This window comes from Bicyclus anynana, chromosome 12 (genome assembly GCF_947172395.1).
Source record: "Bicyclus anynana chromosome 12, ilBicAnyn1.1, whole genome shotgun sequence".
NCBI lineage: Eukaryota > Metazoa > Arthropoda > Insecta > Lepidoptera > Nymphalidae > Bicyclus > Bicyclus anynana.
In genome coordinates, this window is record NC_069094.1 from 17,392,866 (window position 1) to 17,401,549 (window position 8,684).

The window sequence follows — 8,684 nt, forward strand, 5'->3', positions numbered from 1 at the left end:
AATCATTTAAATGAACACATGACACGATAAGATACATTGTAAAAATTATTAAAGTTATTAAAATTTTAAATGGTAAAATAATTAAAATTATTCATTAATTAAAGTGTACAAATGAACACATGAAGACATGAACAAAAATGGTCCCTACAATGAAATCAGCATATGTACGTTAGTGAAATAATTGAACGTGAGTGGAAAAGGTATTTACAAATGGATGATAATACAAAAATCAATGGAAAGAAATTAAATTAGTGATTAAGTACAGTTACACAAGAAACATGATTCAGCCAGGGCGTAACAAAAATGGTCTTTACAATAAAATCAGCATACATTCATGAATTTTTAAAATTTTAAATAGTAAAATAATTAAAATTATTCATTTATTGAAATGTACAAATGAACACAAGAACACATGAAGAAAAATGGTCAGCATATGTACATTAGTTAAATAACTGATTAGAACGTGAGTGGAGAAAATATTTACAAATGAATTATAATACAGAAATCAACACAATTGCAGAGTATGCAGAGTATTAAACAGTCTGGTAGGTAATAGTTATAGCACTAGTTAAAGTTTAAGGGAGGGCAGACTGGAGTTTTTTTTTTTTTTTTTTTTTTTATATATATATATATATATATATATATATATATATATATATATATATATATATTATATTTCTGTATATATATGGTTGTTTTTTTTTTTTTTTTTTTTTTTTTTTTTTTTCCCCTTCACGGCCCAGCCCTCCCTTCCGTAGTATCAACATATCAACATATTTGCAATTATAACCGAAAAATTTGACCAGAGAGAATAAGTGAGTTCAAAGTATGTCGTTATTTTAGTTATATACAGTTACAGTTTAGTTTAGTTTTAGTTAGTAGTTAGTGGTCATAGTTATATACAGAGACGCAAAATTAATAGTAGAGCTAATATAATTGACACAAGTGAATTTCGTTACGCATATACTTAGTTACAGAAAGCGTTTGACATAAGCGTAAATGGAATATAACGCGACTATCCATAATCGATTTTGTCGCGCAGACGGTTGGTCAATTGGTTTATAAGTGGACATGAGTTGGAGGTGGCACTGTGGTTTGTTTTAATGGGATTTGCGGGATCTTTACGTTTTTGTTGTTTGGAGCAATTAAAACAGCAAATTTTGTTGTCGTCTGTGTTGTTAGGGCAGTTGCGATAGTTGTGATCAGTGGATGAGCAGTGTGAGCAGATGAGTGTGTCGGACGTACACCTTTTTTGCGTGTGGCCAAATTGTAGGCATTTGAAGCATTGGAGAAGGGGAACGTATTCCTCGACGTGGACCCTCTGGTGGTCCACGTTGAGTCTGCCGGAAGAGACGATGGTGCGCCAGAGCATGGGTGTCGTAATGAAGACTGCATTGTAAAGTTTGCTGTTTCTATTGTTTCTTTTGAATTTAAATTGAAAGTCCTCATCATTAGTTATCAAATTTCTTATAGAGTCATTTTGGTGTAAGATGATATCCGTAAGGGATTCAGGAGTAGTGGATTTGGAGACGCCCTTGAGCAATAGCATAGGTCTAAGTTTTTTAGTGGGCTTAGCAGTTAGTCCGCAATTAGCTGATTCGATCTTTTGAAGGGTGATGTCCCGTTGCTCGCAGTTGTCGAATACTAAGCGCAGTTTCTTATTTGGGATTAACTTGACCTCGGCGGGTGAGAAATTGGTGTCTTTGAAAGTTACGCCCGATCTGAATGCTTTGAGGGTGTGCGAGGCAGTGGGAACGTCCTCGGCCGGAGCGACAATAATAGAGGGTCGATTGGCAGGTATGTTGGGATTGTCCGATGGTGTACGAGCGGCGGCAGCATATGACCGGTTAGTCGATTTGACGGATTGGGTTTCTAATCTGAAGGCGCTGCCTATCTCTTCTCTAATTGACTCCTTCAGGCCAGCGGCTAAGATGGTAGGAGAGGCCAACGGATGGGAGGCTAGTTCTCCGCGCAGCATGCGAATTTCCCCTACGCACTCACTTAGTTCCTTCCTTAGTGTATCATTATTACTATTATGGCTGACAGGGTCGCTGACCTCCGACAGGGCGGCCAGAGTTGAAGGTGTAGTTGTGACCGTACGCAAGTATTGATCAATTGATCGTTGGGTCTCGGCTGCAGCCGCAGTAATGAGTCTCTTATTTGAAGCGGTGACGCTTTTACCTTCATTAATCGCCTTGATGGTGGTAGTTGATAGTATTCTAATCACCTTGGCGAGGGAATCGAGGTCCTTGACCTCGGCGGCAGTTGCAGGCAGCTCAATGTAAGCCGACGGAGGAGGTCGCTTGGCGTTAGCTCCTTTCAGAGTAGACTGAGAGATGAGGGAGGGATTACCTGTTACATTGTCCTCTCCAGGCGAGCTGGATACTCCCACCTCGGTGTCCATTGTGCACGACTGTTGTATTCACTGCAATCCAATTATGCACAGCCACTAATCACTGTCACTGAGTGTACACGGAATCAAGAGGTCATGATGACCAATGTCTATCACATAAGGCACTACCCATTAATTTAAGCACAGAGCACAAGTCCCGAGATACCCCCCCCCACTGACCGGGCTAGGTACCGCTTGCAGGTAAGCTCCGGTCCTCTAACCTTGGTCGGTCCGGTCGTCTGACCGGTCCGCTCCGATCGTCTGGCCGGTCCGCTCCGGTCCAGGTCTACTCCTCTTCACGGTCGGTCCGGTCCAGGTCCGGTCCTCGGTCCGCGGTCTGGCGGTCTGGCCCGCTGCTCTTTGCGGTCTGGTCCAGTCCTCTGGTTGGTCTGGTCCTGGTCCGCTCCGGTCTCCTGGTCTGCTTCCTTGGTTGGTCGATCCGTGGTCCGGACTCCTGGTTGGTCCGGTCTTGGCCCGCTGCTCTACGCGGTCCGGTCCAGTCCACAGGTTGGATTTAGACCTGGTCCGCACCTCTTCGCGGTCCTTACCGGTCCGGTCCGGTTTCCAGTCCCGGTCCTCAGACCCCTGTCACACCTCACGCCCAGGCTATACGCCCAGACGCGAGGGCATAGGGGCCGTGGGGGCCGCCCGCCGAAGACGACCGCTCGCGTCGGCGGTCTGTGCGCGACTGAGGTGGCTGGGTAAGGCGAGCCGCCTACACAGGCGCCCGGCCCAACCACTGTTCCTGGTCCGGTCCGGTCCTCGGTCCGCTGTCAGCCCGGTCCGCTGTCCAGCCGTTGGTCCGATGTCCGGTCCACAGTCCCCTAGGTCGGTCCGGTCCGCTGCTGCTGCTCCGGTCCCCGGTCCGCACCTCTTCGTGGTCTTTACCGGTCCGGTCCGGTCTCTAGTCCCGGTCCTCAGACCCCTGTCACACCTCACGCCCAGGCTATACGCCCAGACGCGAGGGCATAGGGGCCGTGGGGGCCGCCCGCCGAAGACGACCGCTCTCGACGGCGATCTGCGCGCGACTGACGCCCGCTGTATAGGCGCCCGGCCCAACCACTGTTCCTGGTCCGGTCCGGTCCTCGGTCCGCTGTCAGCCCGGTCCGCTGTCCAGTCGTTGGTCCGATGTCCGGTCCAAAGTCCCCTAGGTCGGGCCGGTCCGCTGCTGCTGCTCCGGTCCCCGGTCCGCACCTCTTCGTGGTCTTTACCGGTCCGGTCCGGTCTCCAGACCCGGTCCTCAGACCCCTGCCACACCTCACGCCCAGGCTATACGCCCAGACGCGAGGGCATAGGGGCCGTGGGGGCCGCCCGCCGAAGACGACCGCTCGCGACGGCGATCTGCGCGCGACTGACGCCCGCTGTATAGGCGCCCGGCCTTACCACTGTTCCTGGTCCGGTCCGGTCCTCGGTCCTCGGTTCCCCGCTAGCACGGTCCAGTCCTCGGTCCGCTGCCCGGTCGCCGATCCGATGTCCGGTCCCCTAGGTCGGTCCGGTCCGCTGCTGGTCTGGTCCTCGGTCCGATTTGGTCGGTCCGGTCCGCACCTCTTCGCGGGTCCGGTCCGATCTCCAGTCCCGGTCCTCAGACCCCTGTCACACCTCACGCCCAGGCTATACGCCCGGACGCGAGGGCATAGGGGCCGTGAAGACGACCGCTCGCGGCGGTGATCCGCGCGCGACTGAGGTGGCTCGGTGAGGCGAGCCGCTTATATAGGCGCCCGGCCCAACCACTGCTCCTGGTCCGGTCCGGTCCTTGGTCCGCCGCTGGTCCGGTCCGGTCCGGTCCTCGGTCCGCTGTCCGGTCGTCGGTCCGATGTCCGGTCCCCTGGTCGGTCCGGTCCGCTGCTGGTCTGGTCCTCGGTCCGGTCCTGGTCCGCTGAAGGTCCGGTCCCCTTGGTCGGTCCGGTCCTTGGTCCGCTGTCCGGTCCCCTTGGTCGGTCCTCGGTCCGCTGTCGGTCCGGACCGCCACTCGCACACGCGGCCCAGAGCTCTCGACACGTCCGCACCCGGCGACGAGCGACGCGAGACTGGTTAGGTTAGGTTAGGTTAGGTTAGGTTAGGTTAGGTTAGGTTAGGTTAGGTTAGGTTAGGTTAGGTTAGGTTAGGTTAGGTTAGGTTAGGTTAGGTTTTTTTTTTTTTTTTTTTTTATTATTCTTCTACTATGAAGAATGGCCATTTATCCTCCGATGTGGTGGTCGGAGTTGTTTTATATCTATGTATGGGTTTTTTACTAGTACTGGTATTAACGGGACAATGGATTTGTAATTTTTATCAAAGTGAGTCATATTATTCAATAATAATAAACACACATAAGATCTGTATTACTTATTCCTCTTAATAGCAGTTCTAGCAACCTTAGTGCAGAAACTTAATAGGATTTTATAATTTTTTCCTGACAAGATTTCAGGTATAGATTCTTTGCACAGGTTCAATTGCAGTTGCTGTTGTAGATCTTCTCTTATTTTATCATGTTGAGGACATTCTAGTAGCATGTGAGGAATGTCCTCTGCAATAGCACTATTGCAAACACAGCCGAAGTGTTCTTTGCACTTGAACCTGTGCAAGTAACCCGCAAACCCTCCATGGCCTGTCAGTACTTGCACTATTATCGGTGTAAGTTCGATCTTTTTGAGTATGACATGAGCGTCATTTAATTTTGGAAAAAATATTTTTGTTGTAGCTGCTTTGTCATTACTTATATACCTATCTTGCCAAATTTTGATTGTATTTAATCTAATTGTCCTCTTTATAAACGACAAAGGGCACGCGTTGTAGTCGGGAGCCGTTTTTTTCTTAAGCGCTGCCTCTTTGGCTAATGCGTCTGCTCTCTCGTTTCCCATTACTCCAGCGTGGGCCCTTATCCAATATAATTGTATATCTACCCCTTTCTTTCCCAAATTTTTCAAATTTTTCCGTATTTCAAATGCTACTGGATGGTAGGTACTAGTGTTTTTTATCGTTTCCAAAGATGATCTAGAATCGCTTAAAATATTGATTTTTGTTTCTTTAAATTTTTTAGCAAGTTCGGTGGCTCGGTATAAGGCAAGCATTTCTGCTTGGTATACGGAGCAATAAGGTGACAAAAGAAATTTCTTATTCCCGATTTCCTTGTCCTCTTTCCAATATGACAATGCCGCACCCACCTTGCCACCGATCTTGCTACCATCTGTATAAATGTTTATCCCCTCAATGTTATATTTTTGAATTGTTCTGACGCTCATGTCTTCCAATTTTGTAAAATTCACATCAATTTCGTCAGCTGGATGTGGAGCGCTCAGGAAGCACTTTCTTGTTTCCATTGAAGCATCCCCTATGAGTTCTTGGGGCTTACCCCGTTTTGCCTCGTACAACTTAGCGGCTTCCAACACTCTTAGGTCCAATGGCATAAGTTTGGCCAAGGCTACAGCCGCAGTAAGTGACACCGTCCGGTAAGCTTTGATTATTTTAAGTGCAAACCCACGTTGCACTGCTCCAAGGTGTTTTTGGATCGTCAGCTTTGTTGCGGCTGGAGCCCAGACACTAGCAGCATAGAGTACTATAGGCTCTATTACCGACACGTATATTATCCTGACTATCTCTGAGCTCAGTCCCCAGTTTATTTTGGCTGATCTAGCCAGCGGTTTGTATATATTTAAAACCTTTGTACAAATATATTTTACATGATTATTAAAAGTCAAACCGCTGTCTATGATCAGTCCTAAGATCTTAATTTCTTTAACCAGGTCGACCACTTTCCCGCCCATGCGTATGATTGGGGTGTTATACTTCAACTTTTTTGTTACAACCATCGCACTTGTTTTGTGCGGTGCAAATTTAAGTTTATTTTGATTACCCCAATCATACACATAGTCGAGAACCTGGCCTGCCTCCTGTTCGATAGCTTGTGCTGAATGCCCAGAGAAAATCAGGACCACGTCATCGGCAAACGCCTGGCAGTATACTCCTCTTTGCTCTATGCCATCCAAAAGAGGATCCAGCAGTAAGTTCCAAAAAGTTGGACCAGCTATAGATCCCTGCACGCATCCTTTAGTTGTGCTGGTGACATGCTCGTTGTCAGCGTATCGGACACAGACATTTCTGTCCTCGAGATAGCTTGTGATCAGCTTTCTTATATTGTGTGGACACCTTTTTTCCCTCAACTGACATTTTACAGCCGGCCACCAGGCACTATCGAAGGCTCCCTCTATGTCTAATGATACAACAACATTTATTAGTTTTTTATTTAAATTATTACGAATGTGCTGTACCAAGTCATAGAGGGAGTCTTCGGTGCTTCTTTGTGGTACGAAGCCATATTGTCTGGGATTTGACTTTGGCAACACGTGCCACCGGATTCTCCTTACCATCATCTTTTCCAACACCTTACCAAATACCGAGAGCAAGCCTATCGGTCGATAGGATTTGGCGTGGCTATAGTCCGATTTTCCAGGCTTTCTCACTACCACTATTATGGCCTTCTTCCAGGGTGTTGGAAAGTATGATTGTTCCAGACACTTGTTTAATATTCCAAGGAATACCTCCGTGTTAGACAGGATGGCCTCTGCACAAATGTCTGCTGTAAATCCATCTGGACCAGGTGCCTTTTTTGGATTAAAACTTTTTATAGCATGTACGAGTTCCTCTCTCACGAACGGTGGATCTACTTTGTCGTCTACTAACATTTTATCTGAATCTTTAGACTTGCGTCTTGTTTCAGCCTGTTCAGGGCTATCCTCCGAATCCAAGTCTAGTGGGAAGAATGTGTTTGCTAAAAATTTAGCAGATTCTTCTGGAGTCAGTTGATTACCTCCGTTCACGAGTGCGAGGTCCTCGTACCTCTTTGTTGTCTTTCTTATGACGCGATATATGCCATCCCACAAGCTTTCTCTGTCTTGGGTGCGGCAGAACTCCTTCCAGCTGTTGACCTGAGCTTTTGTGGCCTCTTCTTCATATTTCTCTTTTGCTTTCAGGTACATCTCCACTACGTGTTGTCTTCTTCGCGGTGCTGCACAGCGGATTCTCCTCTTCTTCGTCATCATTTCTCTTTTTAGCTTATCCAGCTCTACGGTCCACCAAGGTAAGTATGCACGTTTTTTATTTTTATTTAATGGTATCGCTGCTTTGCATGAGTTGCTAACGCTTTTTATATATTTATTTACAATTAATTCTAATTTTTCCTGTGTATTTATTTTGTTAATTTCTTCTATTGATACTTTGTTCTCATCTAATTCTTGTATTATTGCCTGTTTAAATTTTTGCCAGTTTGCTTTTTTTGTATTAAATATTCTAGTGAGTTTTGTATTTCGTTTTTCTATAGTTTCCTTTGTGATGAGATTGAATGTGATGGAGTTATGATCCGAACTGGTTAGCTCTTCATCTACTTTCCAGTCGTCTATCAGTTCAAAGATTTCCTGACTACCCACTGTAATGTCAACCCTGCTTCTATATTCTTTCCCATTCCTTATTGTGAAAAAGGTTGGTATTGTGCCTTCATTCAGGATGTGCATGTTCATTTCCACGAGTGTTCCCAAGACCTCCCTACCTCTTTGGTCCTCCGACGTACTGCCCCACCATGGACTCCACGCATTGAAGTCACCACCAATAATTACGTTTCTCATTTTCAGGTTTTCTATGATTGACTTCAGTTGCGTTAAGTATGGGCTTAAAGGAATATAGTCCTCAAAATAAACTGAGACGATTGCAAGTTCCCATGCTTCTGCTTTAAGAATCATCACAGCTATATTTTCCGTAGTGATTGCAGGACATTCAACGATTTGTATGTTGTTATTGAAAACCAAAATGGCTGCTTTTACAACATTGATTCTATTTTGAGTTCGTTGAATAATCCTGCAGCCACTTTGCTGCGCTACTTCTCCTTGTGCCCCTATATAAGGTTCCTGAATGAGTGCACAACATACATTTCTTTTTTGAGCCTCTCGGATCAGCTCTTTTAGTGCCAGCCCTTTACGTTGCAAGTTAGCTTGTACAAATTTATAGCTAAAGTTCACTTGGTCAACATTTGAGACGCCTTTAGCAATAAGCTACATTTGATCTGGCAAGCATATCCCATTTTTTGCGAATCGGGCAGTTGCTGTCAAAACTGTTATGGTCTGTAACTCCCATCTTCGCCACATCACAGTTTCGGCATTTGGCCGCGTCACCGGACATCCAATGGGGGCAGTCTTTTCGCATGTGCGTTCCTGAGCAGTGACTACAAAGGTCAGCCGTTTCTTTGCATAATTTTCTGCCGTGGCCGTATGCCAGGCATCTGGAGCATTGAATGAGCGGCGACTGGTCACTCACCTGCACCCTT